General features: G+C 36.2%; 1 protein-coding gene across 10 annotated transcripts in view; it reads left to right on the top strand.

Moving 5' to 3' along the window:
* The window catches only part of MEF2C (myocyte enhancer factor 2C), a 134655-nt gene that overhangs the window by 71766 nt on the left and 49352 nt on the right, over positions 1-13537 (top strand). The window lies entirely within an intron of this gene.

Genomic DNA, 13537 nt, shown 5'->3' with positions numbered 1-13537 from the left:
GCAGAGATTTGAGAGATGCTGTTTATTTTGTGAGCTGTGTTACCCTGCTGAGTCTGAAACGCTCAGCAGATGTACTTGTGATGGTGTCACCAGCCCTCAATTGTTCAGCTTTCTGTCCTGCTTTGTCGCTTGAGTCCTCTCCATGCTTTTACCACCACCTCCCTGCTGAAAATCCTGCCTCATGGCTGCTCCCAATGATATGCTCCAAAATGCACTGCATGCATTTTCTCCTCACTCGGAAAGTTAGAATGTTCTCCAGCCAGAAGGAGCTGAAAAAATGCACTCTAAAAGACATGTGAGAAAGATTTAGAACTAGTGCTGTAAGGCATTTTTAGAAGCTTTTTGCTTATCTACAGAATTGAGAGGGTTTAATAGAATGCAAGAAAAGTTCACTTGTGAGTTATATTGCTTCAGCTCTCTCTCATATGGAATGCTGTTACCATAATATAATGATAGCAATATCAAAGAAATACCATCAGAATGATGGAGACACCTTATGATTACATTTTAAACATTGAACAAGGCAAGGCAAGTTGTATCTACCATTACTGGCAATTATTCATTAAAATTCAAGTTTTTCAATGTTAAGCTCTAATATTTACAGAAAAATCAGTTTAATATCTAATCACATTAAGATTCAAACCATTCAACATAAATGTAGCTCTCAATGATTTTTTTGTAATAGCAAAACATATCTGAAGAACTGCTTATGTGTCTTATACGAGTCCTTTTATCAGAGCACCTAAGCAACTATTGAAAGAATATGGGCTTGCCTTGGAAATCAATAAAACTTTGATCATGCTATTGACTACCTTAGCCTACACACTAAATCACTCCAGATGATTTTAAAGGTTTTAGTTTCCAATTTTAAATAACTTGGATGCTGTTGAAAGGGCACTTTTGGAAATGGCACCTGCGTTATTCATGTATTTGTGATTGGCAATGGAAGAAAGAATGTGTGTAAATTGAGCTGGCATACAGCATAATAGGCATCATTACACCTGTTGCAAGATGTCACAATTCAACACCATTGATCAGCAAAGATCACAGTAATATACATCACTTTTCAGTCTATCCTTAATCTAATGTATAAGACTGTACTGTTCTGCTTCTTCTGTGAACCCCCACAACTACTCTGTTAGGGTAAGATGAGGTTCTGACAAGAGAGAAAAAAAAGAAAAAAAAATTTGAATTAGGACTAAGAAGAAATTATATAATTTCTTCCACCACCATCTCTTTTCCTCTCTTACTTTAAACCTCCTATGTAGACATGAAGCCTTTCCTGTCACTCAAAACTGGTTGGCCCATGTCCTGTTCAGCAGAATTCAAAATCTGTCCCCAAAATATTTCCCTGTCCTCTTTTACTGGCAGAAAGCCAGATTATTCTTAGCAGGAAAAGTTTCCTGTGATATCTTTACTCTTTCCTGCAGGATTTCTGGTGGGAACGGGTGAGTAAGCCACTTGCTAGAGCCTTATTACTTGTTTGCAATGAATGAAAACTTCTGGCCACGAGGGCTGTGTTTATTCAAGGAACTTGGGTGAAAATATAGAATTTAAAGTAATGTCTAATGTATTATAGCTTTGAAATTTTCAGAAGGAACACTTTTTGCACCTATCAAATTCTTTTCCTTCATGAATAGTGATCCAGTTTGTATCAGTTTATGGGCACTTTTGCATATCAGTGCATGATTTTTATTCAGAATTATTCAAAATTCTGTTAGAATCACTTTTCACTGCTCTGAAAGTGGCCAGATAAAAATAGGTATCTGAAATAAACATTCTTTTATTTCAGTAGTCTATCAGTGAAGTGCTTTTTTTATGGTCTCTTTTCCTTTTTTTTTTTTTTTGTCAGCTCTGAATTAAGTCATTTGATTGCTTTGCTTTTATGGTTTTCTATGTTCTATCTGCAATGCAAAATACATAAGCCACGCCAAGGCCAGAATCTAAGGAATTCTTGTGCAGGCAGAAGTTTAGAATAAAGTCCCGTATTACAATGCCTTGATAATTAACAATATCAATGAACAGTGATGCAATGAAGGACCAAGGCCCACAAAAATTTGCAGTTTGAGAAATTTCTTACTTGGTGTAGTTTGGATATTTTTAGATACATAATATGCCACATATTTAAATACATAAACTGAACAGCTAAACTGTCTATATTAGACATATTTTCCTTGTAAGCAATCCATTTTTTTTTAACTCTGTGACAGCTAGATTTCACACTTACAATTTTTTAATCTTGTCTTTCTGGAGCAATAAGAAACTTCTGAGTTTCAGACTGTATTATTAAATCTCATCATTTTTAATTAAATGACTGTTCAATACCTACATTTCAATGGAAAAATAAAGGGAATAACTGTGCTCTTAGATCTTTACATAGATTTAATAAAAACTTTTTAAAGTAGACTTTTGGAAATTTGAAATATAATTTCAATTGTAAAAAAATCTTTTATCCAATTTCTATTCATATTTGGCATAATTCACCATTTAGCTAATTTCCAACTTGCAGCAGAACTATGCTATCAGTAATTAGAACATGGTATCTTTTAATAGTTGTGATGCACAGATCGAGCAGTTTGGTCCTACTCAACATACAGTGATATAATCTGATAACTGGTGTGACATAAAATGGAGGGAGAGAGAAGACAGTATTCTAAAACTCACTTAGTTCTGGGTAATTTTTTAACTCTTGGTTTAATTTTTATTTTTTTTAAGTCTGTACTTTCCTTACACATGTAACAATTCCATTTTTATGCAACATATATATAACTGAGATTGTCTTTTGCAGTTCCCTCATTCAAAATGGAGTTTATTAACGTGCAGTCTGGCGTCTCTGAGTTCTTCACCTCCTACAAATTATCTACAAGCTAAATGTGTTTCAGATATTAGCCAGTAAATATACTTACAATTTCCACTGGTTAATAAAATTTAATTCACACTCTTGAAGGAGAAAAGATTTGCATTCAGCATGCAAGTTTGTCCATTTTAAGCAACAGTGACAACTACTGCACATTGCACTGAAATTTGTATGGCAGTTTTACAACACATATTAGTTCTGCAAAAAAGGATTCATTTTGAGACTTCTGTTTAGAGTTAACTGGATTCCTAAAACTGAAACTTTTATGTCCTCACCCACCAAACCACTCACGCCACAGACTTTCATTCAATTTTCCTTCAGTTAAAAGCTGCGTGCTGGTGGCTGGATATAGTAACTTGAAGAAGCAGCAGAGTCTGTGTTGAGCTGTTGTACCTGTGTATGCTGAGAAGGAAAGAAGATCCTCCATCTTTATGTTAACTTACCAGTGTTGTATGTAAACACTAAAAACAATGCATTCAGCAGCTCTCATTTAAAATCCTGCCATGCAACTACTAGAAGATCTGTAATTTTTTACTTAAAATGATATTACATTTTTAATCATTACAAAAATCCTGAGGCACTTATGACACATTTTTTGGTGCAGTAGTTTTCCTTACAAATAGTTACAAGCTCTCCTTAGAAGTTTGTCAATATCTCCAGCTCCTATCTGCTTTAACAAAATATATATATATATACCTTGTAGGTCTGTCATTTAACATCAGCACAATTGTATAGACGAGGATTTCCTTTTAGCAGTGATGAAATGGAGAACAAGAGTGTCAGCTTTACAACTAACAAGTACATGTATTATGCATTTTTGTGCTTATTTAACATAAGGCCATATCCTCTCCTTGCTTCTGTAAAATAAAAATGTAGCACAACTTATTTCAGTGACATTTCTTTGTCACTCTGCAATAAGAATAGAATGTGATGCCAAAGCACTGTAAGACCGCCACTTAGGAGCTCAGAAAGGACATCCCTCTTTGACTGGAGGAGCGTATTTTACATTATAAATACAGAGAAGTGTTTTGCATAGTGGCAGCAAATACAATTACATTGTTAGCCGTGCTCGAGAAATTTATTGTGGCTCTTCAACTAAGTCACCAATCTGCTTATTTTAGGTGAAATTTCCTGCCTGTCTTCTCTCACTGTCCCTGCTTCCTTGTCACTTCTTTCACATCAAATTGCCAGCTCAGTTTTAGCAGATCTCTAGTGAGTTTTCACTAAAACTTATTTTTTATTCTGTTTTTCAGACATCAAGTCTAATACTTTGATCATTATTCAGCATGAACATAAATCATCCCTCCGCAATTCACTAATTGCTCCATCTTTCAACTCTGTTTAGGCCCCTGGTACACTGGTTTCTCTGACCCTCCTGCTCTTATTGTCACATTTCTCCAGCTGGCTGCCACTCCCCTGCTGATTCAGTGGTCACTGCATTTAATTCAAGTTCTCCTACTATATCAGCCCTTTCAAATTCATCCCATTAACCATATCTTCCATTTTCTGGCACATACATCCACCTCCTCACTTCCTCTCTGCTTTACCACTGACCACTGGTAAAGAGGAGAAACACAAACTTCTTCCATTTTTCTCTTTTCTTTCTGAGCTTCAGTTATCAGTTCTGATCACCCACCAGATCATCTCTGAATTTTGTAAAGATCATTCCTTAAAACTCTTTCTTTCACAGTTATCTATTTTCAACTAATCCTTTCTTTCTCTTTTTATTCTTCTTTCTAAATCATTTTCACACGCAGGAAGAATACAAGCTCCCTTGCAAACACTTACAAATAGTAAGAACTGTAAGAACTCAACACCTACAATATGGTGTCATACCCTTCTCTTTCAATAAAACCTGATAATAATACGGTTTCTCATTTGGCATGGCTTCTCATGGCATTCTCCTACACTTGTGTTGGTTTGGGTTTTATGGTGTTACTTGTTTCTTTAGTGTGTGCGTGTGACTTTTGTTGTTTGGGTGTTTTTTTTTTTCCCACTGAATACTTAGAAGCATATAATGTCCTTTCAGCACCTTTCTCACACAAAATTTACAACCCTACTTCAAATACAGCACAGTAAGAACAGTAACAAAATAAGACAATGATTATACTGTAACAAGATTGTCCATGTAAAATACATTAATCCCATTTCAGTCAAAAAATGAGCAACTTTTGACCAATACTGAGGATCTCTTCACCTTCAACTCATCCTTGCTTTCATCTTTCTTAGCTTCTAGCCAGTTGCAGTGCCATGCATAATTTTTTTTTTCTGTCATCTTGTGTCCACTAGTGTAGATAAATGCTTCTGTCCTCTTCCCGTTGCTTCAGCAGCTATTCCTTCAGTATGCATGATAGGAAGCGCATTACACTCAATGCCCCACCATCCTTTACTCACTGTAATTGGATAAATTTGGAGAAACTCTCTTAGGATGAAATCTCAGTGATAGTGAAGACTATGTCAAGAATTAGCCTGAGCTGCCATAGGATACTTTAACTAGCCAAGGGCTGTTGTGTTGGTGTTGCTGGTTGGCTACAAGGGAAATAAAGGGTAGTTCTAATTCACAAACAGAAGTCACATTTTTAAATAATTCAGGAATTAAAGATCCTTTCTAGCACTGTCTTTTCTGTGTGTTTTCCACATGGTGACACATCTTCGTTGCTTTACTGTCTGCTGCTGAATTGACCTTTTGTAGAAAGGTCACACTTTGCCCAGTGTGCGCCTGCATTTGGTGAGGGAGAATGAACTGAACATTGCAAGACAGACTAGTGCCAAATGCAACTGCATTTTCCACATTGGAAAGTACTGAACTGCTACACACATAAATTCTACTCGCAGATTGCACATCTTGTTTTTTTTTACAACACAAACAGACATCTTTACACACTTCATTGTTAAGATATTAGAAAACAAAGTAATGCCAAGCCATGTTGATTTGGAGTAAGAAGAAATACTTTACTGTGAGGGTGATGAGACACTGGAACAGGTTGCCCAGAGAAGTTGTGGATGCCCCTTTCCTGGCAGCACCCAAGGCTAGGCTGGATGGGCCTGTGAGCAACCTGGTTCCTGCCTATATGGATCCCTGCATATATCAGGAGCGTTGGAACTAGATGATCTTAAAGCTCTCTTCCAACTCAAACCCTTTAAGATTCTATTCTGTGATTCTGTGTAGAGTGGTGGAATTCATAATATTGCTTGTGTCTGTGTGTTCGTTACTGCTTACTAAGAAAACTTTGTTTTAAAAAATGCATAAACACAAAACCAATCACAGAATCATTGAATCATAGAATAGGATCATAGAATGCTGTAGGTTGGGAAAGACCTCTAAGATCATTTAGTTTACCTACCACCAATACTGCCCACTATACCATATCCTTCAGTACCACACCTACATGCATTTCCAAAGCTTTGTAGAACTAGTTTAAATTGAGAATCTGACATTTAGCACGACCAACAGAGGAGTGGTAAGATGTATGAAATACTGCTAAATTTCGAATGATTTCCCTTGAGACTTAGAACATAGTATATCTTTAGCACATCAGGAGGTTGCAATGAAGTTGGCATTCAGGCAGCAAAAGTTGGCTGCATGGCCAGTGTATCATGCCTGAGAGGAATGCCACAGTCCTGTTTTGCTGTTGGGTTTACTGCATGTACAGGTGTGCTGTGGGTTCTGCAACACATGGAGGATTAGTCACTTGGTGGGGAAGTTCTGAATGAAATGAAGGGGAAAAAATTCATTCTGTCAATTATTTCTAAAGGTCACAGAGCTAATGAGTAGCTGGGAGGTTAATTAGATTCTGAAAGCCTCTTCATATCAATTAAGACTCTTATCTTTATATTTGTAGTAAATAAGCCCATATAGCTCTCTAAGTGTGCTCCTTCGAGGACAAGCAAGGCAACTGTTGGATTTTGTTTAACATAATAAGAGTATTTGCTTCTCCTGGCATCATAACATAATACTGCATATAAACAAGCTGTGAAATATGCATCAAGTCAGCTCTTCAGCTACTAAAATCAGCGGAATTATTTCAGCTACCATGGGCTAAAGATCTGGGGCATTATAGAAAGTAAACTTGTATGTAAGAAAGGTTATTCAGGGTGATCTAAAGACAGTGCAGTCTATTGGATACTGCCCTGGACCAGGACTCATGAGACTTTCATTTTATTAATAGCTTCGCCAAATACTGTTGTGTGACCTTGGACGAGTCACATTTCCTCTTAATGCTTCAGTTTCCCTATCTGTAAAATGGGAATAGCGTTATTGATTTCCTTTGTAAATTGGTTGGAGACCAGCTTGCTAAAAATCAGCTACTATTACCAGTTTCCACAGGCCAGGAGATGATTGGATGGGGTCAACTGGCCAAAGAATTTCATTTAAATGATGATTTAGGCTTTTTAAGTATTTGCTTCTCATTTCATTTTTAGTAAACATGAGCCAAACTGTTATTGCTAACCAGATGTATGACAAAATCCTGGGTGGGCTTTAAGATATTTATTTGTTTGTTTGTTTGTTTAATATTCCTTTAGTCTTTCACTGCTTGTCTTTTCAATTTCAAAGCTTTGGAAAATGTGTTTGTAATCCATAATTCTCACATGAATTTATTTCTATATTTTTACTATTCAAGGTGAGTACAAAAAGATAGGAAAATACACTGTTTTCAAAAATGCTAAAAAAACTTCCTCTTCACTTTATCAATCTTAATTTTATTTTTTCAAGCAAATAATTAAGAAACAAATCTTTGGAAATCTGACATTCTTACCTAATCTCATTATTCCATCAATTTGGATTTTATATTAGCTACTACAACGTCATAGAAAGAAAAATTTCAAAGTGGGAAAATTGTGAAAGTTGCTTCTTTTCCATCCAAATTAGTCCCTCTACTAGATTCAGTAAATAGCCGTTTTTCCTTCTCACTTACACATATGAGATTTTTGACTGTTTCTTTCAGAAACTGTTTATTACAAAATAAAAGGTCAAGTGTAGATATTGCTTTTATTTTATTTTGAATAGATCTCAAATTAGTCCAATAAGTGAAAAATGCAGCAAAGAGAATGAGTTGCTTTGTTTTTCTTTTTCTTTCTTTATCCCCCCTTTCTCAAAAAGGCCAGCTTTCCACTATGATTTATTTACAAGGTTTTAGTTAGCATAAAACATATTTTTTAATCCTAATAGATGTCAAATGAAAGTGAAGTATCTCACTTGATTAACTTGCTTTTCCATAATTAGAATTAGAGTGTAGGGAATGAAAGAAGAGGAATGGATGCAAAAGGAGGAACCTTCCAGTTTTTACTTATTGAGGATTAGTCCTTATCACTGGTCAGATCCTCATGTTATTTTTCTTTTACATTTCTGTTCTTAATAATAACTTTAAAAATATTTCAATATTTTAGGAATTTTTTTGACTGGATTTTTGGAAAAATGGTGGGATAACAAAGATTAAAAATACAGGTAGAATATACATGTGTTTCAAACTTTTTTTACAGTTCCTTTCTTTGTCAAGCTGGGAACATAAATCTGTATGTCTGAGAACTCGGTCTATTTCACAGATGACTGTTTCTTTCTCCAAAACATGATATATCTGGCCTAGAAACTGGAAAAATCTTACATGCCTGTGTAACATTCTTATAACTTAATAGCTCCAAAGTTTTATCCCAATCTAGTCATTGGAGAACGTTCTTTGTTTTTGTAGTCACTGTTTCACATAGTAACATCTTGTTGTATTTTGGTCTGTTTGCCAGAGGGTAGGTTTATTTTTAAATCCCTGAACTCTGAATTTTCTTTATTTTTCCAAGATTGGAAGCAGCTGAAACGCCTGGAGTTACAGGTTGAAGGGCTTGCTTCACAATGTGAGATGGGAAGCCTCATCCCCTCTCCCTTTTGTGTTTTTCTTTTTTCAGATTTTTCCTGACAAATGTCTCTTAACTGATATTCATCTAAAAATAGAAAACTGCCTAACTAAAAATAGCTTGGCTCTCAGTCTTGCCAAGGAAAATGGAGAGGAATATGCGTGGAATAGAAGGCTGAGTAATCCAGCTCTATTCATTCACAGATCCCTTTGAGAATGCAGGCGATGATAAAGTGCCCTCAAAAAACCACAGGCCTGACTTGCTCTCTTCAGACTCTTAGGTGCCAATAAACATTTTAGCCCAAGGATATATTTTTTTTTCTCATAGATCGTAAATACTTTCTGAAAGACAAGGCTTTGTTTCACAGAAGCTGACTTACTGTCGAAAATAGCTGACTTTCCTAAGGTCCCTTTTTCTTTTTTCTTTTTATAACTTTCCGCATGTTTTTTAATTTATTTTCAGATGAGCAATGACTGCAATGTTCTGTCAAAAAGTACCATGAAATGTCACATATCTAGTCCAAATGAATGAAAAAATAGATACTTTTCATTGATTTCATACTTTGGATCATATTCTCAAAAGTTCACTTATTGCTCAAGAGAAGTTTATTGCTCTGATTCTGGGCAGTAAAAGTGAGTGTGTAGACAGATGGTTAACTTCACTCAGAAATCAAACAGTTTGGTGGCCTGGTACTTGCTATAATCCACGAGTTAAAATTGTTATTTGTAATTCTTCATGCACCCAAAGCTCAGGTTTATGCAGGGGGGTATAGGAGACGCAAATGGCAAGGGGAAGAATCTAATTAGCCTAAAAATAAGCCTGTTGAGAACTCTGCAAAGCGGTACATTTTCATTTGGAAAGCTGTCACATTAGAGAAAGCCAATGTCATTTTGGACTGCAAAGGTTTTTGTATCATCATTGTGAGGTATCACCTGAGACATCAGCTCCACTGACAACAGAAAAGACACCAGGAAAGCCAGAGCATGTTGTTTAAAACAGAAAGATTTGTTGTTAGTCTGTATGGAGCTTTTGTACTGGGTTTTTTTAGTTTTGTGTTGTTGTATTTTTTTTTTTAAATCTGAGTAACCTGGTCAAACACAGCAACAGGGTGTGGAAATGTCAGTACAGTTCACAGGGTTATTTGGGCCTGAGTATTGTTTTGTTCAGTTCCTGTAATGCTGTTTGTGATAAGACGCTGAAGACAAAGGACGATAATTGATGGAAAGGGACTTAAATCACTCCAAAAAGAATCAAGGTCCTTGTATTTGGGTACATCGACTCTTCTGGTCTCTTTCCTCCTTGTAAAGCATTTTTGTCTTCTTGTATGTCGGCCCCCTACTGCTCTTTGTAATGGAGGCGGACCACAAGTGATTCCTTTATGCAGTACACAGGGTGTAATTGTGTCTGTGTGGTGTAGTAGTAATTACCAAGGCTGAATTCCTGTATTGTATCTTCACTGCAAGTTTGGAAAAATAGGGCATACTACCCTACATCACCATTTTCAACCTAGATAGTGAGCTACTTACTGCTGTGTTCCAGAGACAAAAGCTTTTGTGAGCAAACCCATTTTTCACTTTCAAGACATCCCTGCTTTGAAAGGTAAATACAAAATGTGGTTGTTTACCTGGATTCCGCACAGTAATATAATCAGAAATGTAATAATGCCACGTCTTCTGTCTTCTCACAACTGTCTTCAGCACAGTTAACTGAACTTGCCCTCCTGTCCCCCCAGACTTTTTGTTTTGTTGGACTCCCATAAGCTCTCAGCTGTTCCCATCAAGCCACAGTGGAAGACTGCATGCTAAGATTCCTGCAAAATCAGAAAGCAGTGCAGTTTTTCACATGCTTAGAATGAGTCAAGATTTTTTCTTAGGGTACAAATGTTCCCAGATGTTGTCCCATACCTGCTGCTCACAACTCTTTTTATTAGGTAAAAGGAGTCCTACATTATCAAAAACCAAAAAACCCTAATATGTAAATTCCACTGATCAGGTATGTTTACACCCCTAACTTAAAGTCTAGAGTGGTCAGTGGGAGCCTTCTGGCAAACTTCAAAATCATCTGGTTACAATTTCTGTAGAAGCAATTTCTGCATATTCTATCACCTTTTCTTGTAAGTAATAGTGTACAAACAGTTACAGAGGTACTGTTTCAGACTGTGAAACTATTTGCAAGGAGAAAGCAGAATACTCCAATGAGAGTACGCAGTGTTGTAGCTTTATTTTTTAAGCAGTTTTCCTATCAGTAAAGGTGGCAGAATTGGGACCTAAATAGTTCATACTCCAAGAAGCATTCATTGTGTACATGGAGAAATAAATGTGCAGTAAATATGCTTCTATGCCACAAAGCTAGAAATAGGCAAGCCCCTCCTTGAGCAGCAAAGGCACCCTGCAGGAGGTGCTTGGTGAAGAAACACCAGAAAGGATAGGGATACAAAAAATCCAGCTTGGTGCCTACTCTACCTCACCTTCAATAAAGCTGGTATTTTAAAAGCTCTTCTTGCCTTATCCTTCCATGCTGCATGAAGCAAAATTCCTCCATGTTTCTTCTCCCCTGGACTGCGGGCAAGTAACTCTATCTGTTCTTGTGATACCTTCCCACTGTTTTCACATCTCTGGCAAAAGTTATGTTAAACTTCAAAATATGCTGACTTTTCTCCCTTTGTTACAGTAAAAACATAGAAATTAATTATTTATTTGTGTACTATAAAATTTGCATTCGACCTTGTGTATTATGTAGCTAATAATGATTGGGCTCCATTTGCTCTGAATCAGGGAGTCCTCATGTGCTTGTGTATGTAAAAGACAATTGAAATTAATGTAGATTATCAAATTTGCAGGGCTATAAAGCCTCAAGCACCTACACCTTATTGTTCTGCATTTTTAATACTCAAAAGTCTAGTGGTCTAGTGGAATTAATGTCCACTGGTCAGAACTGCTAAGCTTTCTGTGGTAGTTAAATCTTAAACAGCCATTGTTCCTGGAACAAAAAAAAAAACATTTAGAACAGGGTTTCAATCAGCATCTTCTTTATGCTGTAGTTTATAAAACCACAACTTTACATTATTGTGTCTTCCAATTTTGCATATGGTTACCAGTTAATGAGGGAGTAAATATACTATTAAAAGAAGTTGCATAATCTGTGATCTAAACTTTAATTAACTGCATTAATGCTTTTGTGTGATAGAAAGCAGTGTTAAAGAGAAAAAATCGTGATATAATGAATAGGCTTGCATTAGAAAAAAAATCTCAAACCCATTATTTATATCATCCTGTGTGATCTATAGACAACTATAATTACATTTTATAGTGCACTGTTATAGAAATGTGCATGCACTTTACTTTGGGTTGTTAAAGTATACGTTTATTTCTTTGATCAAATGTTACAGCACACAGGCTGCTCAAAAAAAGCAAATTATAGAAGAGTCAATACAACTATTTTAAACAACTCACAGCTGCTATAGATTGATTCAAAAGAGATCAAAATCTTGACAAAGAAGCAATTCCTAAAGGAGCATATGTTGTTTAAAGTATATTTAGCTTACTACAAAAGAATCATAGCTATAACATGACCAAACATAAAAACACGCAATTTATTCTTTCACAGTTATAATCCAAGGCTTGGTTATTACACACTTCTAGCATGTTCAAACAATCATCAATAAAATAGAAGCTTTACACTTTTGTCTCCAGCAGCTGTAAATGTGCACTTTAGCATTTAATCTGTATTTTTGAAACCTATTGAAAATAAGCTTTTCTTCTCTAAAGTGAATTTTCCTACAATGCATATATATTGTTTAACTCAAGGATAAAAAAATTATAATTATGCTTCATTTTTTTTCCGTCCTAGACCTTAAAGTGTTTCACAGAAGTGACTAAACATGAGTTTTAAAATATGGCAACTAAAATGATTATCCAAAAGTGTAATTTGAGGCATATGAACTTTGTGAGAAACCTTGTTATTTGGTATTGAAGGTATCTAGGGGCCTGTACTGTGTTCCCTTTGGATAAACCCAGTCTGGACCAAAATGGAAAGCTTTTTCCCCCCAGAAGATCCAGAAACTCTCAGTCCCCACAATGGCAAGCATTTATTGAATGCCTGAATGCCCCATAGGTCTTCATGGGTGGAGGTGTCTGCAGTCCTGGGAAAGCAATGTTAACTTCTGATGAGGCGTAGGATTTCTGAAACTGTGTTTGCTTTGTCTGGATCTGTCACACACATCCTAGTAATCTGCTGCCTGGCTTGGATCCTGTTCTTCAGTACCAAGATTTTACTGTGCCCTGCATAGGAAGCCTCATATCCTAACAGTTTGATTGCCACTTTGGAGGTCAGGTGCCTAAATGTCAAGTATTGCCAAATTGAGCTTTCTGTGTGCCTAAATCCTTTACTGGACCTGTTCCATAGCCCTTTCCTGTCACAAGGCCATTTCTTGCAGCAAGGGAATTACAGCAGGGTGTGGAATGCTTTTTATGGCTTCAATGTAAGCTCTTGGGTGCACATCAAAGCAGTGTGGCTAAAAGAGAACTTCTTGTCAACTAGTTTTCTATCCTGTCCCTTTAAAAAATACTGATTTCCTGAATGAGCCTTAAGAAAGTGTGCTCTTATTTCTCTGTCCCTAGACGTCTTCATTTATAGCTTTCAAATATTGGCAGGTACAGGAGATTCTGCCTAATTGCCTTCGTTAGCCAAATGGTTGAACTATTTGGACCTTTGTAGATATCTACATTTGCCCATTCTGAGTTGGACTGCATAGAATCACAGAATCATAGAATCATAGTATTGATAGGTAGTAAGGAGTTTGTTTTCTAGAGTAAAACTCCCTTAATGACAATGCCT

The sequence above is a fragment of the Tympanuchus pallidicinctus genome, unplaced genomic scaffold (genome assembly GCF_026119805.1).
Source record: "Tympanuchus pallidicinctus isolate F22 unplaced genomic scaffold, pur_lepc_1.0 scaffold4, whole genome shotgun sequence".
NCBI classification, from domain to species: domain Eukaryota; kingdom Metazoa; phylum Chordata; class Aves; order Galliformes; family Phasianidae; genus Tympanuchus; species Tympanuchus pallidicinctus.
This window is presented reverse-complemented; position numbering and strand designations above follow the sequence as displayed.